This window comes from Eriocheir sinensis, chromosome 45 (assembly GCF_024679095.1).
Source record: "Eriocheir sinensis breed Jianghai 21 chromosome 45, ASM2467909v1, whole genome shotgun sequence".
In the NCBI taxonomy this organism is placed as follows: Eukaryota; Metazoa; Arthropoda; class Malacostraca; order Decapoda; family Varunidae; genus Eriocheir; species Eriocheir sinensis.
This window is the reverse complement of record NC_066553.1, coordinates 10,548,243-10,571,292: the sequence shown is the minus strand read 5'-3', so window position 1 is coordinate 10,571,292 and position 23,050 is coordinate 10,548,243. Positions and strand designations below refer to the sequence as shown.

Below are 23,050 nucleotides of genomic sequence, written 5' to 3'. Positions count from 1 at the left end.
CCTCAGCAACAAAAATATCTTGAACCCGCGACCAGCGTGACGGGAGAGCCACTCCTTACCGAGTCAGCTAAAGAGGTACCCCACTCGCCAAGTGGGTTATGGGAGGCTCCTTTATCAGGCCTAGTCGCCGCACTAAAATCTAAGGCAACTGAACCTTACTTGATGGATAGCAATCTACTGCTGCTAGATTAGCAATTGATTACCATTTAAATATAATATTGAATTGTTACTGCTTCACTCATTGCTAATCTAACCTAACTGGTATTTTTTTGTGATATCAGTGACCCAAATAACACAAAGTCACTGAAACAAACAATTCATCCTTACATTATGCATAAATGGGGGTTACCAATGATTATGAAAATTAACTAGCAGCCTACCCATGGTTATAGCAATGATGAATAGTAAATCAACATGTATCGGCAATAAACACGTCAGTCACTAAGGTAAAGGTAAAGTTGGGGGCATACGCTATAGCAGCGCGTGGCCTCGGTGCTCATCTCCGTTGCATTGGCCCTTGAGCCTGTGGTGGGAGGGAGCACAGGGCCAGTGTGACATCCGGGTGGGTGCTCTTCTATATAAAACACAGCCGTCGCGTTTCCCTCCCCTCCCTCGCCCGGCCACAAAACCCTTGCCCCGCCATACATATATGGCTCTCCACACATTTATTCATCCAACTGTTATCGTTGAAAGCCACTACAGGCCTCTTGCTGGGCCCGAAATTAAAATTTCAACGCCCCGCCCACTGCACCACTTTTAACTTATTATTCATGGTTTTCGGCGCATATCTATGGCTAAATATGTAACTGGCATACAGTACCTACAATTTCGGATCACCAGGCACCACCTGGATGCAGTGGTTGTAGCAAAAAATACCCAAATATGGGAAATAAGGCATGCAAATGGCGGCGGCGGCGAAAGTCTTGGTCCTGGTCTGGGTCTTGGGTCGAAAGTGATCTGCCCAAATGGGTGCAGGCTGCGGCGTCAGCTGATCGGTTCCGCTAAATGGAACACGCCAGGCGCCGGATGCTCAAAGGTGGTGGTAACTTATCCCCGGAGACGGTTGTAAGTCACGGGTCGCGTCGCAAGTTTGCTCCCCGCTAGGATCCTCCTCCGCAGCGATGCACAGCGCGGTCGCCGCGGCGTGCTAAGGGTCAGCCCTATGGTTCACGAGTGAGGCGGTAGAGGGCGGGCAGCTCACCAGCTGAGGTGGATGCAACCAATGGAAATCAGTGAAACAAAAAAGACAGCCAATCAGGATCAAGGAAGGTGATTGCAAAAAAACGGCGCCAGAGACGAAAACTACTGCGAGTCAGTATTTCCTCAAGTCCGTACAGCCAAGCTAAGATGGGGAAGACTAGTGAGTATTGGCCGGAGAGGAGGTTGCCGTGCAGGAAATAACGACGGTCAAGATTTTAGAAGTGGGGCAGTTGTCAGGCGCGGCAAAGAGGTGTGGGTTAGAGATGAACAACGTATGCTATGTGTGTGGGTACGAGAGGAAGTTAGAGGCTCAGGAATGCATAATACGTGCATTGAGGAGTGAGATGAGGGAGCTAAGGAAGAGGTTTGACAGTGCTCAGGAGAGGCAAGTCCTGGGGGCCGGCCTGGCAAGGGCGATGGACAAGGGAGAGGCAGGTGTGAGCACGGGTGCCTGATGGGGGGAAGAAAAGTGTGACATTCATGTATGGGTGAAAGGGGGGGTGACGATATGATTGAGCACATGCTACTTGAGTGATGTATATAAGAGAGAAAAGGGGATTATGGTAACAGTTGTGACCGAATGGAATAGGATGTTCGAGAGGAATGTAAAAAGGTTAAATACATGCAATATTATTTCAGCTGAGGTAATTTTCAAAGCAGACAATTGTTGTCATTCAGTAGATCATGTCATCCTTCATCATCAGAAATCATTTTCAAGACTCAATTCTGACCTGTCACATTGCGTAGATCTTAATTGTCATTCTTAGTCAGTTGAGGTCATCTTGAAGCCAACAATTCTTGTTTCATAGTTCAATTCTTGTCATTCTTTCTCTTTTTGTTCCTCAGGTATATTTTGCAAATTGATATCATATTTATTTCCATTTATTTAATTTTGGGAGCAGGCATTAAGGCCAGGTTACCTTATATTTAGTTCAATTAGGTCAGATCAGGTTAGGTTAGATTTAATTTGATTAGGGTAGTTAGTTTTAATTGTGTTCAATGAATGTGTAATATGCTTCAGTTATATAATGTGTACTCGCCATTGCCAATGGAGCTTGGGAATAATAACACATGACTTAGTCATTCACTTTTTTTTTTATTGGATTAACCTGCAGCTTGGGTAGATATTACAGCTTGATGTAGAACGTAACAGCTAATACAGCACAACAAATAAGTAATTACTGAGAAATCATATATACAGGAAGGTAGTTGGTGTGGAAGAGAAATGGCTACTAACTCTGCTCTGTGCACGGGGAGTGTTAAGTGGTGCCACAAAGAGATGCTCAGGGCTGAGAAATGTAAATCAAGTAGGGGTGCATTATAGGTGCCCAGTTTGTGAAAGAGGGGACAGGAAACAGAGGAAATAGGTAATTGGAACTGTGTGGCAAAGCAGAAGGGAGGAAAGGACCTGCAGAAGCCACTGCCTCAACAGACATTTTGAAATGGTTTTACTATAGTAAGTCTGCTGGTCAACAGAAAAATATTCTTAATGTCGTGCCTGGCATGGGCACTCCTTAATAATGTTAGTTAATTATACCTCAAAGTAGAATTAATTGTTGATCACTTAAACCAGAGAGTAAAATTAGTAGTTTATTTACCAAGTCTTATAAGGCACCGTTATCGCACACAGGGTTATCATCTGCCAAATAATATGGGTAGCATGACTTTAACAATATTACTTAAGGTAAATATATTTGTTTAAAGATTCTATTGATGAATTAAGGGTCAAGGGACAGGATTCAGCCATACAAGACTAAATTGTCGCTCATAACACTTAGAACTCAGTCTAATTATAAACTAACATGTAAACACAAGAAACAAGTAGCACCAACACACAAACAAAACCTATCAAGTGTTCCCACTAACATGTGGTAAAAAACCTGCTCATTCAGTCTAACACCACTCATCAACTTAATTAAGCCTTGACTACAACTACTGAGTGTTTGCACTCCACCGTGGTTACCCCTGATAAGGACACACACACCATTTGTCCTTTTCCCTCTTTCCTCCTCCCGCACACAACCCCCAGGGCATGCTGGCTTGGGTCCCGACAGCAGTCAGCCAGCCTACCATCAGACAGATTTACTTCGACACCTCTGTATGGGGCGATACCTCGTATAAGAGTCCTTAAATATAATATTATAGCCTAGGTATATTGAACACTTCTATGTATGTGAGGCCGGTTATGCTATACGAACCAACAAGTTGGAGAGGATGACATGGAGCCAAGAGTGCAGAATGCTGAGATACATGGGGCATGTGAGATGGACAAGTAGGGTATCAAACTAGGTGATAAGAATGTGTGGTGTGGAGGTGGTGCCCCTCTTGATCAAAGACGCTGAAGTTAGGGTTGACTGAAGATCTGCTGGGCAGCATGTTGGTAACCCTCCGCCACTTGTCAATGGTTGAAAACTCTCAGCGTCTTGCGGTGGGAGTCGAGTCCTCTGGATCACCACGTACACACGCTGACCACTCGGCCACCGGTGCACCATATGCAATCTGCAGGTGTAAGCTGATATTAATTACATATTAATAATATTCGCCATATAAATTATGATCAAGAATGCCGAACATGTGGCCATTATGATTTCTTGTTTTGTTCTTATGCCTCCGACTGTGAGTTCTGCACATTCACATTTGAAAGTAATCTATTACTAACTGCAAGGTCTACATATATGCCTACCTATACTCAGGAAAAGAAGTTTCTAATAATTTCCTGCCTGACAACTTGACCAGGAATCAGTCTGTTGTTTCTCACAGGCTGAACTGGTACTTCTTCTGCAGCGATCCACTCAGTAGTTGTGCAGGAGCATACAAGAAGTCGCAATCTTCATAGTCTTCTTGGGGTCATACTGCAAACTTCCTCCTGACTTATGTAGGCACCTGCACCTTGACTTGAGGATCCCAAAGGTCCGTTCGACAACGCATCTTGTCCTGTGATGACTTGTTGTAGCGCTCCTCCCCAGGTGTTGTCGGGCGTGCAACTGGGGTCATCAGGAATGGCTCCAGAGGATACGCAGTGTCTCCTGTGAAGTTGAAAATTCATTAATGCATTATTTATCATTATGAAATGCATGAAAACTATCTTAAAAATTCTATTAATATCTATTGCTGTGGTTGACATCTTTATCTCATGACTGGCCTTTTCACAAAGTACCCGAGTTATTTTATCAATGGCCCTTGATTGGTCATTTCCAACACCGTTTCCAATAACACCTTGAAAGCTGCCACTCGCAAAAAACCTTAGTGTAGCCAGAACCTGGGTGTGTGTTGGGAGTGCATGTGCCCTCCTGGTTCTCCTTTCCAGGTGGGGGCGAAACTCATCACAGAGCCTGATGATTTCCTGACGGGGAAATCTATACACCTGCAACAGGTGTTCATCACTGACATGTAGTGGGTCGAGTGGGTCCCGATATCTCCTTTCCCTGCACAGTCTGCGATTGAAAATGTATGCCGCAACAAGCTCCATCTGTGAAACACAGAAATAACTACATTACTAGAGAGGACTAGAACATACGGTAATTATTTAAGACACATAATTGTAACCTAATTAAATGGCCCTTAAAAGGTAAAGAAATATCAATGTTGCTGTTAACTAAAATAAACATTACTAGAGAGGACTAGAACATACAGTAATTATTTAAGACACATAATTGTAAACTAATTAAATGACCCTTGAAAGGAAAAGAAATATCAATGTTGCTGTTATCTAAAATAAACATTACTAGAGAGGACTGGAACATATGGTAATTATTTAAGACACATAATTGTAACCTAATTAAATGGCCCTTAAAAGGAAAAGAAATATCAATGTTGCTGTTATCTAAAATAAACATTACTAGAGAGGACTGGAACATACAGTAATTATTTAAGACACATAATTGTAAGCTAATTAAATGGCCCTTAAAAGGAAAAGAAATATCAATGTTGCTGTTATCTAAAATAAACATTACTAGAGAGGACTGGAACATATGGTAATTATTTAAGACACATAATTGTAACCTAATTAAATGGCCCTTAAAAGGTAAAGAAATATCAATGTTGCGGTAAGCTAATTAAATGGCCCTTAAAGGGAAAAGAAATATCAATGATGCTGTTATCTAAAAATAAATTGTGGACGTAAAGCAAATAACAATAATAATAAAGAAAGAAACATGTTTAAAAAATATGAGTACAGCTCCCCGAGCCAAAGCCTTCTTGGCTACACCTAAATCTCCACAACTAATGCACAAACCATGCATGAGCGACATTTATGTGACCCCTGACACCTTGAAATAAAGCTATACACATGTATGAAGGCTATTACAGGTGCATGGGATAAGAAATATTAATCCAAGCCACCCGAGCCAAAGCCTTATTGGCTACACCTAAATCTCCACAATTAATGCACAAACCATGCATGAGCGACCTTTATGTGACCCCTGACACGTTGAAATAAAGCTATACACATGTATGAGGGCTATTACAGGTGCATGGGATAAGAAATATTAATCCAAGCCACCCGAGCCAAAGCCTTATTGGCTACACCTAAATCTCCACAACTAATGCACACATCATGCGTGAAAGACGTTCCTGTGAACCTTGCCACGTTGAAATAAAGCTGTACACATGTATGGAGGCTATAAGAGCTTCATGAGATTAAAAAATATCGATGTATGCCAACCAAGCCACCGCCTAAATCGGCTACACTTAAATCTCCACAACTAACCCACACATCATGCGTAAAAGGCGTTGTTCCTGTGACTCTTGCCACCTAAATGTAAAGCTATACCTAAGTAGGAGTGCAAACACGTACCTTATATTGTGTATAGAGGTGGAGATGTGGATGAGGCGGAAACACTCCTTTAATGGCGACGGGTTAGGACGGAAACTGGTCGGATCTAGCCCCGCTTCCGAGCAGTCAGGTTGAGGGGCGACCTGACGTCACAAGATGGCGTCTACGACGTTTTTTGAACATCGCACGGGGCAGCACTTGCAACCACAATGGCGGATTTAGGACCAAATGTTGAGATACGACCGTTTGAGCATCCGCCGCCAGATCACGACCCAGAAACGGGTTACACTAAATGGAAGACGCTATTAATTGAAGGTCTTGACAGTATTTGAGTTTTCTTTCGCCACTCAACGATGGTTAAAATTATTCAAATGTTTTTGGTGGGAGTTGAACCAAGGTAATAGGGACCACCACGTCCACTCGTTCACCTTTCGGCCACCACCACACCCAAATTGATTTTAATTGCAATACATACCATTCCCCACATGTACATCGGGTTAATCATAAATTAGATATATGAAAGAGAAAATCTGGAGAACTATCGCCCGAAACTTTAAATTTCGCCTTTAAAAATCATAAAAATCTCAAAATTAATATATTTACTTGAAATAGGGGAAATCTATTGCTGTTGAGGAAGCCTTCCCCAGCAAAGCGAACTCACAGGTAACAGATCTATGGGTTCGGCTGAAACCTCACACCGACAACCATTTGCAAGGCAGAACCCTACTCCAGATTGACACCCATTAATCATTCACTGATGGACGGGGCACGGATTATAGGAATGGCTGAATGGTTAGCGTGCGGGCCCCGCATTCACCGTGTTCTAGACGACGTGGGTTCGAATCCGCAGCTACCACCTGGGATTATCCAGTCACCGCCGAGTGGCCTAAGACTACCCACATGCTGCCTGAAGACCAACCATCAACCCGGACTCTAGAGGAAACCGTCCAAGTGAATCAAGAACGAGCTCCGGGGGCAACATGAGCCAAGAAAAGAGGGCACCACTATAAAACCTGCGTCATGACGGGCTGAGACCGACCACCAACGCCCCTCAAGAAAGCATACCGGCGCATAGGCGGGAAAAAAAAAAAATATATATATATATATATTTATATATATATATATATATATATATATATATATATATATATATATATATATATATATATATATATATATATATATATATATATATATATCCTCTCCCACTTTCTCTACTTTGCCCGGGAATCGTACCCGACACCTACCTCTTCTCTCGGCTGTGGGTCACTAATGTATGAACACTACAAAGATCCGTTTATTTTTTATGCATGTGTGAGCGTGCACTGACAAGAAAGAAATGAAGCCCTGTGCATGCCATATAACTTTACTAACAGTGAAGACGGTCAGTGTGTGAATGGCATTTCAAGGCCTGACCGTGAGTAAAAAGCCTGCCACTTCACCTTCTATCGCTGTTCCACTACTCCCCTCACTTTACTTACTTGTGTGTGTGTGTGTGTGTGTGGGGGGGGGGGGGCCTCGCGTTTTGTGTGTGTGTGTGTGTGTGTGTGTGTGTGTGTGTGTGTGTGTGTGTGTGTGTGTGTGTGTGTGTGTGTGTGTGTGTGTGTAATAATAATGATGATAATAATAATAATAATAATAATAATAATAATAATAATAATAATAATAATAATAATAATAATAATAATAATAATAATAATAATAATAATAATAATAATAATAATAATAATAGTAATAATAATAAAACGGTTTATTTGGGGAAAAATAGAAGTCCTAGGGCTGAAAATATACATGATATGTGGATTAAATACTTATACATGTAGATAAAAGATAATACTACGAAGAATGTTAATAATATAAATAATAATAATAATAATAATAATAATAATAATAATAATAATATAATAGTAATAATAGTAATAGTAATAATAATAATAATAATAATAATAATAATAATAATAATAATAATAATAATAATAATAATAATAATAATAATAATAATGAAAATGTAATGACAGTGAAAATATTTACAAGTATAAAGTGCTGCTCGCGAAAGGAATTTACATTATATTAGATCTACTGACCATCACGGGCACTACACTGTTCTTATAGCGGTCCGTACGTGCTCGTATTGGAGCCAGTTTGTTGGGGTGCTTCACTGACTGCCGGGGACGGAGACTGCAGGCGGGAGAAGGCTGCGGTGTTTGGGATGGTTCAGGGGGCTGGTCGCACAACGTTACAGCAGTGCCGCGTATCGCTCTTGGAGGGTGGTGAAAGTGAGGGAATCGAGGGCGTCTTGATTTTTTTTTTTTTTTTTTTTTTTTTTTTTTTTTTTACATTGCAGCCTATTGCGCCGGTAGGCTTCTTCCGGTGGATCCTGATGGTCGGTCCAAGGCTTCTTTCCGGTAGGTCCTGATGGTCGGCCCAGCCCGTTCTGGCGCAGGCGAGTGTTTATAGTGGCGCCATCTTGCATTGGCTCATGCTGCCCTCCCAGAGCTCATCTTTGATCCTTGAATCTAGAGTCCGGGTTGATAGGTGGTCTTCTGGACAGCATGTGGGTAGTTTTAAGCCACTCGGCGGCGGCTGAAAAATCCCAGCTTGGTGGCACCGGGCGGGGATTGAACTCGCGTCCTCCTGAACACGAGGCTGCGTTGTGTGAGGTTGAGGGAGGAGGACCAAGCTGGAGACGCGTAGGTGAGTTTTGGGAGTATGAATGTGGTGAACACATTCGACAGCTCGCGCTCGGGAGTCCCCAGGGTCTTGAGCCGCCGCAGTAGGTACAGTTTGTCAGTGGTGAATTTGATGAGTAGGGTGCTGTGATCCTTTGTTTGTGTTTGTGTTTGACAGAGTAAGCAGAAGGATTCGAGGTAAGGAAGAGGTCTAGAAGGTTGGGCCTGTCTCCAAGACGGTCGGGATTACGAGTAGGGTGCTGAACCAACTGCTCTAGGTCGTTGAGGAGAGCAAAGTTGTAGGCTTGTTCACCAGGCTGGTCAGTGAAAGAGGATGAAAGCCAAAGCTGGTGGTGAACATTGAAATCTCCCAAGATGCAGATTTCAGCAAAGGGAGAGTGAGTCAAGATGTGCTCCACTTTAGAATTCAAATAGTCAAAGAATTTTACATAGTTAGTAGAGTTAGGCGAGAGATAAACAGCACAGATCTATTTAGTAATAGAATGACTATGAAGTCTTAGCCAGATGGTGGAAAATTCAGAAGTCAAGGTCGTGGGCACGAGAGTAAGTGATGTCGTTGCGCACGTAGTCGCAACATCCAGCTTTAGATTGAAATTTAGGATAGAAATAGTAGGAGGGAACAGAGTAGAGGTTGCTGTCAGTAGCCTCAGAAACCTGTGTTTCGGTGAGGAAGAGAAGATGAGGTTTAGAGGAGGAGAGATGGTGTTCCACAGAATGAAAATTAGAACGGAGACCGCGAATGTTGCAGAAATTGATAAGGAGGAGGTTCGAGGAGTTATCAGGACACCTCTCAAGTCGGCAGCCAGAGGGGGAGTCCTCACTGGGGGAATTTATCAAGGTAAGTATAGAGAAGGTATCGTCATACAGGCGGGAGGAAATCACTCGTTGGCAACTCCTATAGCCTTCACGCTTCGCCCCGCCCCATCCTCGTTGTCTGCGCAAACCGACGACTTCACACACCTCACTCGCACCCTATTTCCTGACCCCAACATTCATTTTTACGAAAAACTGAGACCATCATCATCTTCCTGAGAAAATTCTGCATCACACTAGCATAGAATTGTAACAATAGTGTAAAATTACACATACGAAAATCTGAGTTAAATGAAGTAGGGAATACATATTTTCTTGCACTTATTTCCCTTCAACTCCTTAGTACTCAGCTGGTTTTCGTCGCATCACGTTTTTAAGCACAGATCGTAAATCTGCATGCTTTTCTGCTTCTGATGGTGTAGGGTATGTCCCGAGGTAAAAATATACATAGGGTCAAAATCGCCTCCGAACATAAGCCGAGTCATGACGGCGTTCATTCGCATCGGCTTTTGTTTACTCAAGTCAGGCTCGCCGCTCTTCTCAAGCCTTGGCCTTGCCGATGGGAATGAACGCCGTCACGGCCCGGCTTATGTTCGAAGGCGATTTTGACCCTATGCATATTTTTACCTCGGAACGTACCACATACCATCAGAAGCAGAAAAGCATGCAGATTTAGGATCTGTACTTAAAAAAGTGATTCGACGAAAACCAGCTGAGTACTAAGGAGTTGAAGGGAAATAAGTGCAAGAAAATATGTATTCCCTACTTCATTTAACTCTCATTTTCGTATGTGTAATTTTACATTATTGTTACAGTTTTATGCTAGTGTGAAGCAGAGTATTCTCAGGAAGATGATGGTGGTCTCATTTTTTTGTAAAAATGAATGTTGGGGTCAGGAAACAGGATGGGAGTGAGGTGTGTGAAGTCGTCGGTTTGGGCAGACAACGAGGATGGGGCGGGGCTTAATTAGGCTCGAGGAAGGGGCGGAGCTTATCGAGACGCCAGCCAATCATCGTCCAGAATGAGATGCCGTGAACATTTCTATTTATATTTTTTATTCATCGACAATTGCTTCATAGAGTATATAACAAAAAATCCACATCTTATTTTATTTTATTGTAGTAGTTTATAACGTGTTATGCACCTGTACGGGAGCCCTGCTCATTATTCGTCCAGATCCAGATTTTTGACCAATCACACCCTCATAGGATAAGGAAAGACCAGATGAACCTGCTCTTAAGTTTTTTTAACGCAACAAGGAAAACTTTGCTGGAAATGAGGACTAATTAATTAATTCCATGCACACAACTACCTAGCTAACTATCTTTAAACATCCTGGGCAAGAAACTATACTTAGCTTCAGATGAGTGCGCCTGAAGCTACCTACAGATGCTCACGTGGTCCTTACCGCCCACAAAGAAATCCTGAATCCAGCCACACGCCGCCTCTCGTACTTCCCAGGGTCGTCCTGTAACCTCCCAGGGCTTCCCTTGCCTGCAGTACACAGCTTGTGGATACGGCAGGGCAGGAAAGACCGCCACGAACAAACGTGGTCCGGGAAGAGAGAAGAACGTCTGGGCGGAGCAGAGAAATAGAAAGAGCGGCCGCCGACCCACGGTCACTCCAGCTCGCCCCGGCCCGCGGTCAAGATGCCAACACGCGCCACAACTGACATCTCTTCTCTGCGTAACACTTAAACTAACGTCCTAACGGCTATGGGTTATTATTTATTAATAACCTAACACCATGCACTAAGTAATGGTGGGTCATGCATCCCACGAATATTTCAGCATTGGCAGCAATAGGCGATAATATTATTTGAATAAGCTTCGCCCACTCATGTCTTGCTGTACACTGAGTAAGAATAATGGACTCGTCCACTAGAATGAGGAGTTCCACGGAATTTTCCACTGAGTTCATGACACACACACACACACACACACACACACACACACACACACACACAGGATAAGACACACACACACACACACACACACACACACACAGGATAACACACACACACACACACAGACAGGATAACACACACACACACACACACACACACACACACACACACTCCTACCGAACGGGCGTAAGCTATTCCCGGTGAGGATATATGGGAAGCGAGGAACACCATCTCTTCTCCTATAAACCTCACCGAAACACAGGTTTCTGAGGCTACTGACAGCAATCTCTACTCTGTTCCCTCCTACCATCTCTACCCTCAATTTCAATCCAAAGCTGGATGTTGCGCCTACGTGCGCAACGACATCACTTGCTCTCGTGCCCACGACCTTGTCTCTTCTGAATTTTCCACCATCTGGCTAAGACTTCATAATCATTCTATTACTAAATACATCTGTGCTATTTATTTCTCACCTAACTCTATTAACTTTATAAAATTCTTTGACTACTTGAAATCTAAAGTGGAGCACATCTTGACCCACTCTCCCTTCGCTGAAATCTCCATTTTGGGAGATTTCAATGTTCACCACCAGCTTTGGCTTTCATCCTCTTACACCGACCAGCCTGGTGAACAAGCCTACAACTTTGCTCTCCTCAACGACCTAGATCAGTTGGTTCAGCACCCTACACGTATTCCCGACCGTCGTGGAGACCGGCCCAACATACTAGACCTCTTCCTTACCTCTAACCTTTCTGCTTACTCTATCAAACTGTCCTCTCCGTTGGGCTCCTCCTATCACAACCTTATTTCTGTATCCTGCTCCTGTACATCCTCTGGACCCACCGAAGAGGCGATGTTTCTGGTATTTTGCTTCAGCTCGGTGGGACGACCTGAGGATGTACTTTTCCGATTTCCCGTGGAATGATTACTGCTTCCAGGAGAGAGACCCCTCTGTGTGTGCCCAGCGCATCACAGAGGTGATTGTCTCTGGAATGGAGGCATACATTTCACGTTCTTTCTCTACTCCTCATGCTAAAAAGCCTTGGTTTAATCATGCTTGTTCTCGTGCTATTAAAGATAGAGAGCCAGCTCACAAAAGGTACCAGAGCCTTCACACTCCTGCTAACCATGATCTTTATATTTCTGCCCGGAACCGTGCCAAATCTATTCTTCAACTTACTAAAAGCTCTTTTCTTTTTCTAATTCTTCCCGTGACTTCTGGGACCTAGCCAATAATATCTCCCCCAATTTCACTTCCTCCTCTTTCCCTCCTCTCCTTAACACTAACGGCAGCACCGCCGTCTCATCTATCTCTAAGGCTGAACTCTTCTCTCAAACTTTCTGTAAGAACTCCACCCTGAACGATTCTGGGCATATTCCTCCTACTCATCCCCCCTCTGACTCCTTTATGCCTGTTATTAAGATTCTTCATAATTATGTTTTCTATGCCCTCTCTGGCCTCAACTCTCAGAAGGCTTATGGACCTGATGGAGTGCTTCCTACGTATTGTCCTTAAAAACTGTGCTTCCGTGCTGACACCCCGCCTGGTCAAACTCTTTTCGTCTCTGCCTATCAACATCTACCTTTCCTTCCTGCTGGAAGTACGCCTTCATTCAGCCTGTGCCTAAGAAGGGTGACCGTTCCAATCCCTCAGACTACCGCCCTATAGCTTTACTTTCCTGTCTATCTAAAGCTTTTAATCAATCCTTAACCGGAAGATTCAAAAGCACCTTTCCACCTCTAACCTTCTATCTGATCGCCAGTATGGGTTCCGCAATGGGCGTTCTACTGGCGATCTTCTTGCTCTCTTAAGACTCCTGGTCATCCTCTCTTAGCCGTTTCGGTGAAACTTTCTCTGCTGCGGTAGACATATCGAAAGCCTTCTATAGAGTCTGGCACAAGTCTTTGCTTTCTAGACTGCCCTCTTTCGGATTCTATCCCTCTCTCTGTTCCTTTATCTCCAGTTTCTTTTCCGGCCGTTCTATCTCTGCGGTGGTAGACGGTCACTGTTCTTCCCCTCAACTTATTAACAGTGGTGTACCACAGGGCTCTATCATATCACCCACTCTCTTCCTGTTATTCATCAATGATCTTCCCATAACAAACTGTCCTGTCCACTCATACGCCGACGATTCCACTCTGCATTATTCAACTTCTTTCAATAGAAGACCACCCCAACAGGAAGTACATGACTTCAGACTGGAGGCTGCAAAACGCTTAACCTTGCTATCATTTCCGATTGGGGTAGAAGGAACCTTGTGTCCTTCAATGCCTCAATAACTCAATTTCTCCACCTATCAACTCGACACAATTTTCCAAACACCTATCCCCTATTCTTCGACAAAACTTAGCTGTCACCTTCTTCAACACTAAACATCCTCGGTCTATCCTTAATTCAAAATCTTAACTGGAAACTTCACATCTCCTCTCTCACTAAATCAGCTTCCTCGAGGTTGGGCGTTCTGCATCGTCTCCGCCAGTTCTTCTCCCCCGCACAGTTGCTATCCAAATACAGGGGCCTTGTCCGCCCTCGTATAGAGTATGCATCTCACGTGCGGGGGGGCTCCACTCACACAGCTCTATTGGACGGAGTGGAGTCTAAGGCTCATTGTCTCATCAGCTCTCCTCCTCCTACTGATAGTCTTCTACCTCTTAAATTCCGTCGCGTTGTTGCCTTTCTCTTTATCCTCTATCGATATTCTTATGCTGACTGCTCTACTGAACTTGCTAATTGCATGCCCCCCCCCCCGCGGCCTCGCCTCACATGACTTTCTAATTAAGCTCATCCCTATACTGTCCAAACCCTTTATGCAAGAGTTAACCAGCATCTTCACTCTTTCATCCCTCACGCTGGTAAACTCTGGAACAATCTTCCTTCATCTGTATATCCTTCTGCCTACGACTTGAACCCTTTCAAGAGAAGGGTATCTGGACACCTCTCCTCCCGAAATTGACCTCTCTTTTTTTTGGCCACTCTTCTGTATTCTATTCAGGAGCAGTGAGTAGTGGCCTTTTTATCATTATTGATTTTTTTCACGCCCTTGAACTGTCTCCTTTTCTGTAAACACACACACACACACACACACACACACACACACACACACACACACACACACACACACACACACATAGTTCTTGTTCTTGTTGTTTCCGGCCGCGGCGATCTAATCGCTCACACGAGCCCTGGTGTCGTCCTGTGAGAGCTTCACAGGCGCGTCAGCTGCCCCGTCTTCCTGAGGATGGCGCAGGTGAGGCGGATGACAGATTCTTGGCGTGAGGAATGGACGCCTAGGTCGCCGCCAGCAGCGTGGGCAGGTCAAAGGTGAGTTGGTGTTGGAGCTGCACTCGCTAGGAGTGGAAGCGGGGATAGTCAGCGCCGTCTCGATTATAGAGAAGGCCTAACAGCTCAAATTATGAGTCATCCAAGTATGGTGGAGAGTGTCCCGCGCTCCCCAACTAAAATGTTATTTTTTGTGTATTTTAATGCATATTTTTGTGTTAAATATATTTTTTTCTGTGATAAATAAAGGTTCTCCAACATTAATATCTTATAAACATCATCAAATTAGACATAAAAAAGGAAATAAATAATATATAGTATAAGGCGAGGGAGAAATATTCACATGAAAAATCATATAAATACATTGACAGTCGTAGCTGGGTATTTCTATTAGATTGATTTGTCACCGTTTCTAAACATCTTTTTTTGACATTCATAACGCTGTCGTTATAATTACTATATTCAACAAGCCGATCCTCCATCCCTATATATTAGGCAACTTAGTCACCTGGTATCTGGCAACTACAGCTGCTAGAACCTCGTAATAGTGGAAACTATTAACAAAAGTGCATAGAAAAGCAAAGTCAGGGGAAGAAAAGGACAGAAAAACACCAAGGTTCAGGGTGAAATGTACAAGTGTGCACTGTGAAGTGACTAGTGCATGGTGTGAAGTATAGTAGTGTTGAGGAGGACCTAAGAAGCGCTACAAAACTTTACAGGTCAAAAGAAGAACAAGAAGAAGAGTGCACAAATGCGTGAACAAATGAGTGAATAAGTGAAAATATGTGACTTTATTGCATTTAGGAAAGTTACATAATACTCAAAAGGAAAGTGTGTGAATAAGAAGAAAAGAGGAACGAGAGGAGGAGAACATAAGAAGCGATACAAAAACGTTGCTGGTCAAAAGAATAATAAGAAGAACAAGAAAAAGTTGCCAGATAGTAGATGACTGAGTTGCCTAGTATAGGGATGGAGGATCGACTAGTTGAATACAGTAATTGTAACGACAGTGTTTTGAATGTCAGAGATATTTAGAAACGGTGACAAATCAAAATAATAGGAGTCTACTCTGTTACGACTGTCAATGTATTTTTATGATTTTTTATGTGAATATTTCTCCCTCTCCTTATACTATATCTTATTTATTTCCTCTTTTTTATGTCTAATTTGATGATGTTTATAAGATATTGATGTTGGAAAAACTTTATTTATCACAGAAAAATATATTTAACACAAAAATATCCATTAAAACACACAAAAAATAACATTTTAGTTGGGGAGCGCGGGACACACTCAACCTTACTTGAATGACTCATCGCCAAAGAATCCAGCAAGCTGTCAGGCCTTCTCTAGATCGAGACGGCAATGGGACAGTGCGCAGGAGGTGCTCAATGGTCTCCTCGACGGCCCTGGACCAGGGCAGTGAGGGTCGAGGACCAGGGTCACCAGGCGCAGGCAGTGGAGGTGAGCGCTGAGTCTTGTGTGGCCCAGGCGGCAGCGCGTCAGGGCCACGTCTAGGAAGTGGGACGTTTTTTTTCCTCACCCACGGCTGTGGGGAGGAGTTGGTGCGGTACTGGCCCATGGAGGTGGTGCGAAGGGTGTCAGCGAACGTGTCGTTCCATGAGGCGTGGCAGGTGCGGGACATGAAGCATTTGGCCGTGGAGAGTGGCAGAGAGAGCGGCGTTGTTTACCTCACAGTCATACAAGGTAACACACACACACACACACACACACACACACACACGAGAGGTCACGAGCTCAACACGTGATCCTTCTCAATATTTTGTAGCCCCCCCCATTATTTTCAATTATATATTCAAGGCACCTGGACATAGAATTTACTAATTTATTACAAAAGTTTGTTGATCGAAAACTTTCCCAAATATCTCTGGCTTGATTCACCAAATTTGGTTTATTTCTAATTATGTTTGTGTCCCATCTTTTTGTGATCGTTGCCCCCAAGTTTTCAATTGGATTTAAGTCCGGGGATCTTGCCGGCCAGGGGATTCTGATCACATCCTCATGTTTTTTTAACCACTCCTTTACCACTGCAGAGTTGTGGATAGGAGCGTTGTCCATGGCAATATAAATGGGCTGCTCTGGTGGGATGAGCATGGCCCGGGCTGTTGGGACCATTACATCCACCAGTATTTCATCATACTGGCGGGCTGTAAGACGTTCTTCTATAACTGTCAGCTCTCCTGGACCACTGGTTGCCATCCATCCCCAAAGCCCTGCGGTGATTCTCCCACTCCGCCGAGAAGGCTGAGTGTTCTGGGACTCGTACCTAAAGATAGGATTTATTGTTATTCTATGCATATTCAATGAAATTTACAAGTACTATGTAATAGGCTACCACAAGTAGTTTGATACTCGTGTAAAGTAATGGGATTAGTAAATAAAAATGAAGACATGGCAACTAAACCTGTAACTTAGCAACACACCAGTGCAGGGTGTGTGTAGCCAAGTAGTAGGATGATAGATAGGTTAGTCATTCAAGCAGTGTTGTGCGCACTACTTGCTAAAAGTAGTGTCACTACCGCTACAGCTACTCATTTCAAAATGTATAGTGCACTACCGCTACTACTGCCGCTACCGCTACTTGTGAACAATAAGTACTGAAAAAAACATAATTCTCTTCTATACATATTGTTACGTTCCACGTCCTTGATAGAGTACTGAGTAAGTCACTTTACACTTGCTGTATATGAGGCTAGAAGATTCACTCACATACCTCTGCTCTGCTAGTTGACTCATCCAGTATTTACCAGTTTCCAAGGCTTCTTGAGCCGTGATCAGGAATATCCACGAGTGAGTAATCACTTACTGTCCACAGGTAGGCAGCCAGCCACACCTCCAGTCGCAGATTCACTAGAGCGAGCGTTAGGTGACTGACATGAGTGACGGGCCGCGGCTCAGCCCACTGGACTGTACAAGTTTCATTCGCGTTTTCATCACGTACGTAGTTGGTCTGTAGCAGTCACCGCTCGAATCGCGTGTTCCTTCCCCTCAGTGACACATAAGAAAATGGTGCACTGCAGAGAAAGACTTTAAAATTCTGTGTTGTCATGTTCATCGTCAGTACTTGTCTCTGTCCGCGTCGTGTCTTCAATGTTTAGCTTTCTTGTACTCGTTTACCTTTCACTGTCCGTCTGTGTCCTTCTGTTGTCCACCGTTACACATTGTTATACACATACATCAACACTTAAATGTTAACCTACACAAACAACATTCACACAAACGCATACCCACACAAACACCTTTTCTTTGTGTTGTGTTTGTCTGAATGACTTGTTATATTGTCCTCCAATAAAGTTACCCTGGCGGATATGACTTTCTCTATCCGTGAACCGATTAGCACTTAGAACACTCGCTACCACCAACAGGTCCACCCCGAGTAGCGAGTAGTTACTACCCCTAACTAACAATGTGGCGCCGCTACCTGCCACTCTCTCTAAAAAAGAGTGGCACTACCGCTACAGCTACTATAAAAGTAGCTTTGCAACGTAGCGGCGCTACTAGTAGTGCCGCTACGCCCAACACTGCATTCAAGTGTTATGCCGGACGTATTACTTGGGTTCCGTGTCGCCGTCACAGGACGCCGTGGGAGGGAGATATGTAAACACCTTGCACAGCTTCTGTAGTTTAATATTCTTCCTTAGTAGTACAATTCACTCTTGACTCTTCACTGGCCACTAGCTTACTATGACTGGGACTGACTCCTCTCGCCCTCTTCTCCTATATATATACCGAACAGTACAGTCAAGAACGTTACAGAATATATTCGATTATACAAAAACATGTAGCAAAAATATGTGCGAGTTGGCAACACTTCCCGCCTGGCGCCTGGCAACGGGCCCCGCGGGGCCTGAGCGGGGTCTTGCTCCCCGCCCCCCTGCTCGCTCCTCCCAGAGTCTTCCAGAGGCCCATAGACCCCGGGGGAATCTTCTAGCACAACACTATTCCCCCCTCTTAATTGTGATCGTCCCGATAACACACTTAACTATATACAAACATAAGAAAATTAATCAAAAACATAATAATCGTCGTATCGCCGTGGACGCCTGCGTTGTCTCTGTCTTCTGTTTGCTTCCTCCTGCGTGTCTGTCTCCTGGTGCGCCTCGTCATCGTCCGCTTCTTGGGGTGTTCCTGGAACATCTGCCGATGCCGGGAGGTTATCTCCAGAAGGCCTATTTCGTCGTCGACCTCCTCTCGGTCCTGGACGTCCCTTGCGTTTTCGTCGGCTGCTGGGTGTCTGTAGTTGTTCCAGGTGTAGTTTCCCGAACCGTGGTACCTCCATAGCCGGTTGACGTGGACAACTTTCGGCTTGGTCCTTTCCTTTCTCCGGATTCGGTAAGTCACGTCGGAGAGGCGTTCTAGCACAGTATAAGGGCCTTCCCAGGGTCTCTGTAACTTCGGAGACTGTCCTTTCTTCCTCTGCGGGTTGTAAAGCCAGACTTGGTCTCCTTCCTTGAAGTCAACGTGGCTTTCCCTCATATTGTAACCGCGCTTCATGGCCTCCCCGGAGAACTTCAAGGCACCACGGACTTGATGGTGCACCTCTTCCAGCCGTTCCTCTAGCTGACGGGCAAAACTGGAGGCGTCCCTTGGAAGCTTTCCCCAGGAGGCCTTCCTGTCAGTAGGTCCACCGGCAATCGCAGCTCACGTCCAAACATCAGCTTTGCCGGCGAATACCCCGTAGTCTAGTGGGCGGCAGACCTGTAGGCCATGAGGAGCGCAGGCAGCTTCTGATCCCATGAAGACTGATCATTGTTGCACTGCTTGGCCAACTCCTGGCCCAACGTCCAATTAAACCTCTCCACCATTCCATCTGACTGTGGGTGCAGAGGGGTGGTCCGGGTCTTCTTGATACCCAGAAGCTTGCAGCACTCAGCAAGGACTGTTGACTCAAAATTCCTTCCCTGGTCGGAATGGAGCTCATTAGGCACACCGAAGCGACAGAAGAACTCCTCCACCAATACCTTAGCGATGGTAGTGGCTTCCTGGTCAGGGATGGCGTAGGCTTCCGGCCACTTGGTGAAGTAATCCATTGTGACGCAGATGTACCTATTTCCGTTCGTCGTCAGAGGCAAGGGTCCTGCTATATCCACTGCCACCCGTTCCATGGGGGCTCCAACCTGGTATAGTTGCAATGGGGCACGGTGACGCTTCTTGGGGCCCTTCTTTGCACAGCAGACCTCACACGCGTGACACCATTCTTCCACGTCCTTCCTCATGCCAACCCAGTAGAACCTTTGGCGCAGGCGACTCAGTGTCTTCTTTACCCCAAGGTGTCCGCTGGTGATGCTGTCGTGCATTTCTTTCAAGACGCCTTCCCGGGATTTCATAGGTAGCACCGTGGACCAGTAGTGGTCAAGACCATCATGAGAGACCCAGCGTCGCTGCAACATCCCGTTGTCCTTCCGAAGAGTGTCCCACTGAGTCCAGTAATTCTTGGTGGTTGGGCTTTGTCTCGAGATTACTTCCCACCCAGGTCGCGTTGACGACCGACTCAGCCACTCCATAATTGGTCTCAGATCTCGGTCCTCCCGCTGCAGTTTTCCCAAGTCTTCCTATGGCACCTCCGCTGTCTGTTCCACTGTAGTGCGGCGGCACATATTCTGGACGCTTTCCCTCTGGAGGGAATGTTGACACTCAGGTAGGCATGGGCGCCGGCTCAAGCTGTCCGCGTTACCGTGTGTTAGCCCAGATCGGTGCACAATAGTGTAGTGATGCTGCTCAAGTTTACCTATCCAGCGAGCAAGCTGGCCCTCAGGGTTTTTCAGTGACTTCAGCTACCGCAATGCAGCGTGATCTGTTCGGATGGTGAAAGTTGCACCGTACAGGTAAGCATGGAAAAAGTCAAGGCTCTTGACTACTGCCAGGAGTTCTTTCCGGGTCACGCAATAGTTTTTCTCGGCTTGGGTGAGCTTCTTGCTGAAGTAGGCCACAACCCGTTCCATGTCGGCACATGCCTGGGACAGCACTCCACCGATCCCCTCATCACTGGCATCACAATCCAGTATAAAAGGCTTAGAGGGGTCTGGGTAGGTGAGTATGGGTGATCTGATGAGGGCCTCCTTGGGCTTCTCAAAGGCAACCTGAGTTTCCGCTGTCCACTCAAACTTGCGCCCCTTCTTCGTCAGGAGGTGCAGTGGTGCACCAATCGTAGCGAAGCCTTTCACAAACCTGCGGTAGTATGAGCACAACCCGAGGAAGCTCCGCAGCTCCTCCACGTTGGTGGGTGTCGGCCAGTCCCTTACCGCAGCCACCTTCTCAGGATCAGCGCGTACTCCAGCCTCCCTCACGATGTGTCCCAAGTATTGGACCTCCTTTTGGAATAGGCAGCATTTCTTCATGCTGAGTTTAAGGTGTGCAGCTCTACACCGGGCAAAAACCTCTGATAGCCTTTCCATCTCCTGCTCGAAGGTCTGGCCAAAGACAATCACGTCGTCGAGGTAGATGAGTGCCGTCTTCCAGTGAAGTCCCTCCAGCACCCTCTCCATCAGCCGCTCGAACGTGGCCGGCGCGTTGCACAGGCCAAAGGGCATGACCTTAAACTGCCACAGGCCTTGACCGTAGGAGAAGGCTGTTTTCTCTTTGTCTTGCTCCGATATTTTGACTTGGTGATACCCAGACTTCATATCTAGTGTTGAAAACCACTTGGAGCCCACCAAAGCGTCGAGCGTGTCGTCGATCCGTGGGAGTGGGTATGAATCCTTCATGGTGAGATCGTTGGGGGCTCGGTAGTCCACGCAGCACTTGAGGGAACCGTCCTTTTTCCTGACGAGCACTACAGCAGACGCCCACGGGCTGCTGGACCGCTCGATTAACCCGTGTTGCCGGAGATCATCCATTACCTCATCCATCTCCTTGCGACGGGCTGGTGCCATCCTTCGAGGAGCTTGCTTCACTAGGGTGTGGCTACCTGTGTCGATGTGGTGCTCTACCAGGTCCGTACACCCCAAGTCCAGGTCTCCTGTGGAAAACACATCTGCATTCCTCACGAGAAGCTCCCTGAGCTGTTCCACTTGGGGCTCCTCTAGACACTTGGAGCTCCTGTCAAACAGGTCGCGCAGGTAGTCGGGCAGCTCCTCCTGGGGCTTCGTCAGAGTTTTCCTGCAGACACAGGTTCTCGGTTTCTAGTCGATCTCATGGCACAACCCCACCATGGTCCCTTGTTTTATTTTCTTTGGGCTGAAGGAGACATTGGCCACGACGACAGGCACTTCCGCTGCAGCAGGGTCTACCAAAGTACTGCCTACAATCACCCCGTTTACTACCGGGCATCGACTTCCACTCTCTACCACACACAGACTAGCCGGGGGAACACCCGTAATTTGACAGGGTAACAGCATCTCTGACCTCGGAGGAATAATGGTGGTGCGCTTGACCGTCACTGGCAGGTCTTCCTTGTTCACAGTCGTCAGTGGCACCCTCCTTCCTCCTACAGTCAGCTGCTTAGCGCGGAAGTCCAGCTCGCACCTGTGGGAGACAAGATAATCCATACCTAGGATACAGGGGTCATCTATTTCAGCCACGTAGACAGAGAGGAAATCTTCCTTTCCTTCGAGCTCAAACTTCACGTCCACTGGGCCTCTGAGCTCTGCATAGTGTCCAGTGACTCCACACAGTCGATGCGACGCCTTAGGAAGCCGACGATGACTCACCACGTCAGGCCGCACCAATGTGCGTTCCGAGCCTGTGTCGACGACCACAGGCCACAACACTCCGTCAACCTTGCCCTCCACTTGGCAGTTCGTCATGGTGGTTCTCCTGCACATTGATATCTTCGGGGCATGTACAGGACAGACTGGTCGTTGCCCCCGTGAACCAGTCCTCCTTTGTTTCCCGAGTGGTGCTCCCTCGCCGGGGGCACATTTTTCCGACACTCATTCTTCCAGTGCCCCTTTTCTCCACAGGTCCAGCACTTGGGTCCTTCCCTGGGCTTCTTCCTAGCGCCACCTTCATATTCCTTTTTCCTCTTATAGCATTCGTCCTCCTTGTGCCCAACCTTCTCGCACTACCAGCACGTTCCTTGAAACCTGTCTGTGTCGCTGACAGCGCCCTTTCGTGCCCTAAAGCCAGAAGTCGAGTCGTCCCTGAAGCTTGACAAGCTAGACCTAACAAGGGACTCAAACTCCATGGCACGTGCCAGAGCTTCCTGCATTGATGTTGGCTTAGCTTGCTTCACTTGTATCTTCAGCTGAGGGCTGTCCAGGGCATCGATGAATTGATCACGCAGCAAAACCGTCAGCAGGTTAGGGGTGGCACCTGGGTATGTCTTGTGCGCCATGCTCTCAAGGTCCTGAGCGAGTTCCTGAAGAAACTCGCCGCGCCTCCTGTTGCGGGTTCTGAACCTAACCCTAAAGAGCTCGTTCTGGTGC

At 45.8% G+C, this 23,050-nt stretch overlaps 2 long non-coding RNA genes across 3 annotated transcripts; one reads left to right on the top strand and one right to left on the bottom strand.

The window, feature by feature from the left end:
• Positions 1–3,222: 3,222 nt before the first annotated feature.
• Positions 3,223–6,980, bottom strand: LOC126980733 (uncharacterized). Of its 2 annotated transcripts, XR_007733481.1 has the most exons (4): positions 5,996–6,980; positions 4,460–4,669; positions 3,884–4,226; positions 3,224–3,699 (listed from the first exon to the last, which is right to left on the bottom strand). It is a non-coding gene; the product is annotated as an uncharacterized LOC126980733 (long non-coding RNA). The 2 variants fall into 2 exon arrangements; XR_007733480.1 differs by having other exon boundaries at positions 3,223–4,226; positions 5,996–6,348.
• Positions 6,981–14,566: 7,586 nt separating this feature from the next.
• Positions 14,567–17,989, top strand: LOC126980735 (uncharacterized). The gene is made up of 2 exons (XR_007733482.1): positions 14,567–14,705; positions 16,718–17,989. It is a non-coding gene; the product is annotated as an uncharacterized LOC126980735 (long non-coding RNA).
• The last annotated feature ends 5,061 nt before the right edge of the window (positions 17,990–23,050 follow it).